Source organism: Anguilla anguilla, chromosome 8 (genome assembly GCF_013347855.1).
Source record: "Anguilla anguilla isolate fAngAng1 chromosome 8, fAngAng1.pri, whole genome shotgun sequence".
Taxonomy (NCBI): domain Eukaryota; kingdom Metazoa; phylum Chordata; class Actinopteri; order Anguilliformes; family Anguillidae; genus Anguilla; species Anguilla anguilla.
In genome coordinates this window covers 52,902,592-52,912,486 of record NC_049208.1, presented here as the reverse complement: position 1 = coordinate 52,912,486, position 9,895 = coordinate 52,902,592, and the positions used below count along the sequence as shown (strand labels likewise).

At 50.5% G+C, this 9,895-nt stretch overlaps 1 protein-coding gene across 2 annotated transcripts in view; it reads right to left on the bottom strand.

Moving 5' to 3' along the window:
- Positions 1–9,895, bottom strand: part of LOC118232950 (ras/Rap GTPase-activating protein SynGAP-like) — a 122,558-nt gene that overhangs the window by 107,256 nt on the left and 5,407 nt on the right. The window lies entirely within an intron of this gene.

The following is a 9,895-nucleotide window of genomic DNA, read 5'->3' as shown; positions in this document are numbered from 1 at the left end:
ACTAAAAATGGGCGTTTTTTTTCAGTTTGATGAATGAGACCTCCATAAAAAATGGTCATGGTGTATAACATAGTGCAGGGGTGGCCAACCCAGGTCCTGGAGAGCCGTAGAGTCTGCTGGTTTTTGTTTTTACTCTGCGCTTAATTAATCAATTAGAGCAGTACACAGTTAACTCACCTCACCTGGTTTCTTGAGTATAAGTGGTTGTTGTATTTCAGGTGGAAACAAAAACCTGTAGACCCTGTGGCTCCCCAGGACCAGGGTTGGCCACCCTTGTATTATGATTTGATTGAAAGGCAGTCTGGAAAAGAGCAGGTGAATCCGGGTTCAGAAAGTAAAAGTCCACCCCAGGATGTTTCAATCACCAGGATTTGCTAATTAGCACAGTCCTTCACCCAGGAGGTAGAATTAATTAGTGAAATCAACAGGCTGAGTCAGTGGGTGGAAGAAACACATGGCAGGACTTTTACTTTCTGACCTCTGGACTTTCCACTTCTGATCTGGACAAGAGAGTCTTCTAGACAAATAAAATGTACACCATAAGTAAATTGAAATTCAGTTTTAAAAAATAAAAAAATAAATAGAAGGACCCCATCCACATGATATAAACCTGCCATGATCCAAAAAAAAAAAAAAAAGCAAATGGTGGCCAGTAGGGGGCACTCTTCTATGTGGACTAAAATAGAAGCCCAAAGCCCCCCTCCCCAGTAATGGGAGAAGAGGAAGTTGCTGAAGAAGTTTCCTGCTTCGACCAGGTGTCCTGCACCGCGACCAGGTGTCCTGTCGACCGAAACCACCTACCCTACGTTAGAACCTATGCCCACCCCCTAGTTTCCAACCTCTGGAGCGGAGCTCTCTTACCCGCGCAATTAATCAGGAAAAGGAGCTCAGAATCTGCATAAAGAGCAGAGATATGACAATTTACTGTGGAGTTAAAAAAAAAAAAAAAAAAAAAACTACAGCCTGTACGCTGAGGGAGTGGGGTCACAAAATGTCCACTTACCCCCTTAAAACCTGTCATGGTTTTTATTTCAGTATTTACTGGCCTGTATCTCATGCCAATAACGCAGTTAAACTGAGTGGAACTGAGGTCGAAGAGGGAGAGCGAGAAAGAGAGAGAGATAGGGAGAGAGAAAGCAATAGCAATAGAAAGGGAGGTAAGAAAGAGGGAGTAGGGAGAGAGGGAGAGCGAGAAAGAGAGAGAGAGGACATAAAATAGTGCAAAATAGGAAGCCCTGTCTCTTTATTGTCCCACAGCGTCTCTCACTGGCAGCTCCAAGCAGCCAATGACAGCCCAGCTCTGCACTGTACTTTCCCACTGTAAGCCCCCTCAGAAAACTACCTGAACACAAGAGGAGTGGGATAGAGTGGGATAGGAGAGAGATAGGGAGAGGAAGAGAGGCAGAGAGGGAGGGGGGAGAGCAAGAAACAAGAGGGGGAGAGAGAGAGGGGGAGAGGGAGAGAGAGAAAGAGAGAGAGGGAAGGAAACAGAGAGGGAGAGAGAGAGAAACCGGGAGGGAGAGAGGAGAAACAGAGAGAGGGAGAGATTATCTGAAGGGCAGAAGCAAAATCAATCAGAAGCATGCAGGGGCTTTTGGAAGCTCCTGGTGGAGTGAGAGGGAGCCCATCGAAAAGGCATGATTAAAGTTAAAGGTAATTGTAAGCTGCAGGCCGAGCACCATAGACAGCAACTCGAACCCGGACTAGGAGTCTGCAGTACCATAGACAGCAACTCAAACACGAACTAGGAGTCTGCAGTACCATAGACAGCAACTCGAACCCAGACTAGGAGTCTGCAGTACCATAGACAGCAACTTGAACCCAGACTAGGAGTCTGCAGTACCATAGACAGCAACTCGAACCCAGACTAGGAGTCTGCAGTACCATAGACAGCAACTCGAACCTGGACTAGAAGTCTGCAGTACCATAGACACCAACTCGAACCTGGACTAGGAGTCTGCAGTACCATAGACAGCAACTCGAACTATGTTTAGAGAATCTTTCCAAAAACTTGTTTTATCTCCTTGCTTCCTTTCCTAGCTCCTAGCTCCAGCCATCAGAAGATGCACGAAAAGGATAAGAGGACAGAGGAATCAAGGAAGCATGTATTAGGCAAATGGAACATCCTTGTTCAGTCAAACCGCAGTCTGAAGTCATGTCAATTACAGATGTGGCAGATGGGGAGGTGGGGGGATCCACAGGTCGATTATTTATACATCACGCGTTCCAAAACTAATACTTTCGCAAAGGATGCACTCGTGTTTCCTTGATCAAGCATCCTTCAGGAGCCTCCTAGCTCCTCGCTCCTTCAAGGGCCATTTAACAGGTTGGAATGTCCTGTTAAGGACTCCTCGATGGATTTCGGGGTCAGTCGAGGACCGAGGAGACAAGGACGGATAAAATAAGCCGTTGAAAAGTGTGCATAAATAAGCAGGAAACAGCATTAAAAGCACCAGGACCATCATTCACAGAGCTGCAAAAAATGGTCTAATTAAGATTTTTGAGATAATTAAGAGATGTCGCTTCAGTGTCAGTGCTGTGTGGAGTGTGGCTCCCTGTTTTACATAACAGCACTTCCGGATCTCGTTTTTTTCTTAAATAAATAAAAAAATCACCAAAAATATATTCCAAGTCACAGACTGTTCTAAACCCTCAGATGAGATTCGGCACCATGTATTCACATCACCCACCCCCCCCCCACCACCACCACCATGGCCACCCCTCCAAAGACCCCCCTCCTCTCGCCCCCCCCCCCCAGACCCCCCCCCACCCCCACCAGCTGGTTTGCACTCTCTCGCATGCGCCATTTCAGCAGCACCTCCCCCCCCCCCCCGCCCCGCGCACAACAACGCCTCCGTTGCATTCTTTCCTCTGAACTTTCGCCAAGTTGTCTGTTTGCTGCCGTTTCTTCTCTTTCTTTCTTCCTCCCTCGTTCCCTCGCTCCCTCCCTCCATCGCTCCCTCGCTCGCAGTCGTTCGCGGGTCGATGAGACGGTTTCGCCTGTCCGTTTCAGGCCAGTCGCCTTCCTCGGGGCGGGGGGCTGGCGACCCCCCCCCCGGTGAGATTAAGGCGTGGAAGCTGCTGGGACGTCCCATCGCCAGCGGTGAGGTCCCAGCCATTTGACCGCGCCCTCACAGGACAGCGCACCCCAGAGCCAGTCCGTGTTTTTCGCTTATTTCACCGTCCAGAAACTCCGCCCGCACGGGCTCCGCCGCAGCCTAAGAGTGGTCATCCATTTGGCCAACAGTGTCTCGAGCAACAACAGAAGAGAAAAGAAAAGGACCCTGCAAATGGATGAGACTGAGCAGGGTGCTGGTGGTTCGTAAGCTGACTGCTACGGGACAGAACTAGTGTGTGAGTACCCACCTGGTGTTACGGGGTCCTGTGTATTTTAGGAGATTTATTTTTACGCCGGCCCTCATAGGACAGCCTGTTCCGGAGTCTGAGGAGATCCCCCCCCCCCACAGAGATTAATATACTCCAGCATGAGGCTAATTAAATCCCCCCCACCCCGCTTTCATAACGTCCCAAAAGGCTTCCCCTGTGCGCTCAAGTCTGACGGGGAGGGGCGCGGTTTCTTGGCGGGGGGGGGATGGGGGTGATCCTGGCGGTTCATTGAGAACAGACGTGATCCTCGGGCGCGCAGGACCGGGGGGGAGGGGGGTGGGGCTACGTCGTACGTTACAGCGAGATGGCTAATCGCCCAATCGGAGTTCTGCCCCGGTTTTGGAGGCTGTGATTGGCTTGTGCTCATTAGCAGGAAACAGGACGAAGGTATCCTGACCACCACACAGCTGGCCGCAGGGCTTCCACGTTAATACAACACCAGCTGACGACAGCGTCCAAATCAAAAAGACAGAACAACCCCCCCCCAACCCCCCACCCCCCAGAGTTTATTATACCCCAGCTGAACACCGCTAATGTCTCTCGCCCCTTTGCATTGTGGGTAGGAATCAGACCACAGCTCTGCGATTGCCACGGTAACTAAGGAAGCGTGACCCACACACCAGTGCGGTGACGAGCCCTGACACCCGCACGGCTTGGGGGGAGGGGGGGGGGGCATTGAGAATCGGGCTGACAGGCCTGCTTCTCTTCTCCATTAACAAGCAGAAGCGTAACTCAAAACACAGAGACGCTGAAGGTTCCGGAAACCCGGTCGCCTCACGTTGGACAAGACTCCTCCACGAGATGTTCAGATTCACACTGAGAGTGTAAAATGTCCCTTTTCTGTCTTCTTGACTAAACGTCATATCAAATATCAACGGCTATTATCGCTAGTTTATTTTCCATTTTCCATTTCAAAGTGCAGTCCCCGTTCTCTGCAATGTACTCTGTGGCAGTGTGGTGCAGCAGGCAGGATAACTGGGCTTGTAACCCAGGGGTTGCCGGCTTGATTCCCGACTAGAGCACAGCCATTGCTCCATCCCCATCCCTGCCACCATCACTCAATACCACTCCAAAGCGGTTAGAAGTGACCGGTAACCAATCAGATCAAAGCGCCGCCGTGTAACTTGTCCCCCGTTTAAAAAACTTTGCGACGCCCACGAGGGCCCGGCTGTGGGAGGCGAGCGAGCGATGCCAGGCGGCGCGGCTTCACCTTCACCGGCGCGGCGGCGGGATTTAAGAGCAGCCTGGCGCAGGCCGCTGGCGACCGGTCCGCAGGTGAGGCACGCCCAGCTCCTCCTCTCGCCCCTCTTGGCTGGGAAAGCATCACCCGCCGCCTCCGCCGCCATTTTACCTCTATTTTATTTTGTATTTTTACTTTATTTTATTTCTCGAGGCAGAAGCCCAATCTGGCCGTGTGATTGGCAGGCGCAGCAGAAACGCCTCCAGCTCCCGGGGGCCGCTGGGGGGGCCCGGTTACCGGGGCGACCAGAGCTTCCCGTCTGTCACAGGAACACGGCCAAATGGAGGGGTTGGGGTGGGGTGGGGGCGGCAGTGGGGGCGGGGAAAGCGAGGGGGAGAACGGGGGGGAGACCGTCCAGCTGCACCAGCACTCTCAGCTCCAGCAGAAGGGAAACCTGCTGGATGGAAACCCCCCCATTTCAGGATTATAGGAGCTGCTGGGCCCCAGTACAGTGCTGCACAACCAAACAGCCCCAGCCACCGCAGATCCTACAGGCTCTACACATGAGCAGCTCCAGTGTCCTTACCGCTCTGAGCCCTGTACGCTGTGACATCACAAACGAGCGATTAGAATGTTCCAAACTGAACATTCTAATGCTGATGTCACAATCACTGCTGGTGACTGAAAGCAACCGAGTTCTAGATGTTCACTGATGTAGAATTTTGAAGAAAAAAAAAAAAAACTTTACAGAAGACCTACTCTCCAAAGGGTTAACAGTTCTGTGTCCAATTTCACACCTCTTTTGAAGAGTCATTTAGGAGCATGACCTGCCGGCAACATTTTGAAACACAGCACCAGAAACTCCTGCTGCACTTTACAGCATAATAAAAAACAAACAGCAGGTATTTAGCAGACGCTGCTATACAGAGTGACTTACACAGCTTACATTCTCTATGTGCAGTCCATTTATACAGCTGGATATTTAGTGAAGCAATTCAAGTGCAGTGCCTCCGCTCAAGCAAACTGTGGCAGTGCCCCACCTGGGAATCAAACCTGCAACCTCTGAGTTGCCAGCCCAGTTCGCTAACCATTGCGGTACACTGCTACTAACCAGAACCTCCTGCGAGTGTCAAAGCCGGAGTGGACCCGATTTTACAGAATCTGCCCCTCCGCCCAGCTTCTCAAGCCCAAACGCTCTTGTTTCAACAGTCAGCGTGAGCTGCGATTTCCACCCGATTCTCTGATCCGAGCCAGACCCCAGATCCCAAACTCACGGGGTCCTCCAGCAACCGCTTTCATCCATTGTGAGGATGTGTTCTCATCTGCAACGAAAAACTGCTCCATCGTGTACCAAGTATGTGCGCTAGGCTTAATGGCCAGCAGGGGGAGCTCTGCACCGCCCATCTGCACAGTCCTATCAGAACCATAGCGGCTTTAGCGGATTTGGAACATGAGAGCGGAGCGTGACGACAAAGTGTTTCCAACATCTCTGCCCGCGGGGGGGGGCATTTGCCCTTTTTAAATGATCCTCGATGGAACAGTGGCGATGGCGGTGGGCATGTCCGGGGTGACGCAACCCTAATCCAGCACAAGGCCACTCGATGCTGAGCTGGCGGGACGCGGCATGCGTGCGTGAACTTTTGTTCTGGACAGGCACTCAACCGCCTCATTCAACGTTCAATTGTCTTCAATGACCTGATTCAGCTACTGCCCCCCCCCCACACACACATCTCTGACATTACCATTAGCATTACAGAGGCTTTAACCCTTTGAAGAGCAGGTTTTTTTGGAACGCTTTTTTTTTCTTCAAAATTCTAGAACTCCACTGCTTTCCATCACCGGCAGTGGTTGTGACATCAGCATTAGAATGTTCAGTTAAAGAACATTCCAATCACGCATTTGTGACCTCACACCTTAAAGGGATTTTTTTTTAAAAGAGAGAGCATTAACTACATGTACAGCCACAGCCGATACGCACGCGTCAGAGACGCCGCTCCAAATTCACATCGCTGACAATTTGTACAGCTGAATGCTGTGCCTGGTTCAGCTCATGTTGTATGTTGGTTGGAAAAAAGGTGAGCTAAAAAGAAGAATAACCTGAGATGGCCTCGTCCTGAAGCCGAACCCTCCCCTCCTCCGCTAAGATAAGCTAGCTAGCGTCACTGCCGCCTCCCATTCACACACCTTCCTCACACTCTTCCTCAGCAGTGTCACACTCCTCAAGTCCTCCAGCGGCTGCTGACTTTTGGTGCCTCTTCACGTTTTTACGTTTTGGCTGAAGACACACATACACACACACTCACATGCGCACATACACGACATACACACCACACACACAACACACACTCACACATACACTCACACACACTATACACACAAACACACCACACACACACACCTCCGCCCCAACAGTGTTTGTCTGAAACTTTTTCAGTTTTTTTTGTTTTTTCCCGATGATGTCACTCGTGACGTGGAGAGAACGCCTCCCCCACACGTCACTCGGCGAAGAGATACAGAGGGGGCCATTATTCCAGTTTCTCCTCCCCCACCTTCCAGAACATTCCGCGGGCGGGTCCTCGTCACGGGTGGCAAGCCGCATCTGCAGCCCAGACATCCGCGGGCGTATTTTTAGACGCCCCGTAATGAGGCGGTTAAACGAACGTCGGGTGCGATAAGGCCGACGTCCGCTCAGCGAATCAGAGGGGGGGTGCGATAAGGCCGACGTCCACTCAGCGAATCGGGGTGAGGGGGGGTACGATAAGGCCGACGTCCGCTCAGCGAATCGGGGGGGGAGGGGGGGGGGCGGCGGGCGGGTGGAGGAGTGCAGGAAGACAGGAAGAGCGACATGGCGTGCCGGCAGTTCTCAACGCGCTTCCTGATCGGTCAAAAGGCCCCGACAACCAATAAAAATAAACCAAACACCCGCACACACCCTACACGCGTACGCACACACCACACCCGCACACACACCTTACACGCGTACGCACACACCACACCCGCACACACCCTACACACCAACAAAGCTAGAGTTTTGACCACTGAAAGGCTAGCCCCTTTTTTTTTTTTTAAACATACCTTATCGTATCATAAAGTGGGCACAAAACACCACTGTATGTTATGGCAGGTGAGCACACACAGAAATAACCCCCCCCCCCACCCCACCCCACCTCCCCCCCTTGCGCCTCCCGCCGCCTTTCGGTTACACCGCAAAATCCACGTCGGTTCGGGGGGACCGCGGGGGGCTCCGGAGCGGAGCTGGCCTGGGGTCGACCGTCAGAGGAAAAAAGCGCTGAGTCACCATTCTGCACGCGCTGACAGCACTGAGCGTGCTCACATTACTAATGAGCATCGCCGTGGGAACAGAACGCTTACCTCATTATTATTATTATATTATCATTACTGTTATTGCTGTCACTGTTACAGCATTATTATTATTATTATTATTATTATTATTATTATTATTATTACTTCTGTTGTTAAAACATTATTATTATTATTATTATTATTATTATTATTATTATTACGACTTTACTTCTTTATTAATTCAAACATTTATCTATTTAATTGGTGGGCAGCTTTATCCACATTGTGATTCAGAAATCTTAAATGTTCTGTTTAAAGGATTTTTTCTCAACTGACTTACTTAACTAATACATTCTGGGCAGTGGAACACTACAGTGTAAATACAACAACTGTAAACAATACAATGTACTCAATTGTCAGCGTAATGCAGAAACTTTGAATGTCCACATCTGGTCCCACTCTATACATTTTTAAATGTCGTGTAACACAACAACTAATAAAGTTTTCATTCAAAACCCCCCGCATGACAAGACCATAATATTTCATTGGTAACTGGAATTAATTATTTTAAAAAATAAAAGTATTTTTATGTTCTCGTGAATTCTTTGTGTGTGTGTGGGTGAGTGTGTGTGTGTACGTGTACATGTGTGTGTGTTTGTGTGCACACATACACACACACACACACACACAGCCTGAAGCCATGCAGAGGGGTATGTAGGTTACACACACGCGCACATACACACACACACACACACACACGTACACACACACACACACAGCCTGAGGCCATGCAGAGGGGTATGTAGGTTACACACACATGCACACACACACACAGAGACACACACACACAGCCTGAGGCCATGCAGAGGGGTATGTAGGTTACACACACAGCGCACACACTCACACACACGTACACACGCGCACACACACGCGCGCGCACACACACACACACACGTAAACACACACACAGCCTGAAGCCATGCAGAGGGGTATGTAGGTTACACACACAGCGCACGTGCTGATTTGTGAGGACCTCCATAGCACACACACACACACACACACACACACACTCGGTCCTCACATGATGTGACTGAGCCGGCAGGAGCTCTGAGCTCAACTGATCCGCTGAATACAAATGGCGGGAACCCGTGCCCTGGATGATGTCACACACCAGCGTGGCTCTGCAAGCGTTCGCGGGTAGGCCACCCCCTCAACCCCCGCCCCCCTCCCCCCCCCCGCCGTCCTCTCCCCTCCCCCCACCTCCTTCTCCACCGCCGGCAGGCCACAAAATAGCACCCCAAAAACCATCAGAAACGTTCCGTTTAAATTGTGTGTAATAAAGACATAAACCCCCATCTGTGCCATATCATTGTGAACACACGCACACACACATATTCTCTTTCGTCACGTGTATTTAGCAATCCAGTGAACGAGGTTCCTTAAACTCTGACAGGCTATGCAGTGGAAGTTCACAAATGTACCCGTACGCATGTCCTTCCCGTAAAGCCCAAAGAGGAGGAACTCCGAGGAAAATATGAATTTAATTACCCGGTGAATCATGCCTTCACACATTCCAGCAAAGGAAGAGATGATGTACTGTAACTCAGACTTGGGCGCTCGCATATCTGTGGATTCACTGAACAAGCTTGGAGTTTCCCACTCAACGTTTTTGTGGTGAAAAGCCAGTAAAATGGCGCCCGGACCTTCGGGTGAAAACCCAGGTTACGTTTGGGTCGAAAAGTGAAAGTTTTCTGGCCGACTAGGACGTAAGCAGGCTATACCCGGCATGAAACCTGAGCTATACCGCTGTCAACCGAGTCAATTTATGCCAAAAACGTCTCTCCACCCAGCTAGAAGTCTAGATTCCGGCTTTTGCTCACCGGGTTGTCCAGTCCGTGCATTTTCAGAACATCACCGCTGTTCATTTAAGCTGAAGCGGTTGCACGAGGAATTGGTCTGATTTCACGGAATCAGAAAACAAACATGACCTATTAGCCACATCTTCATCTGCCTACATCGATGTCA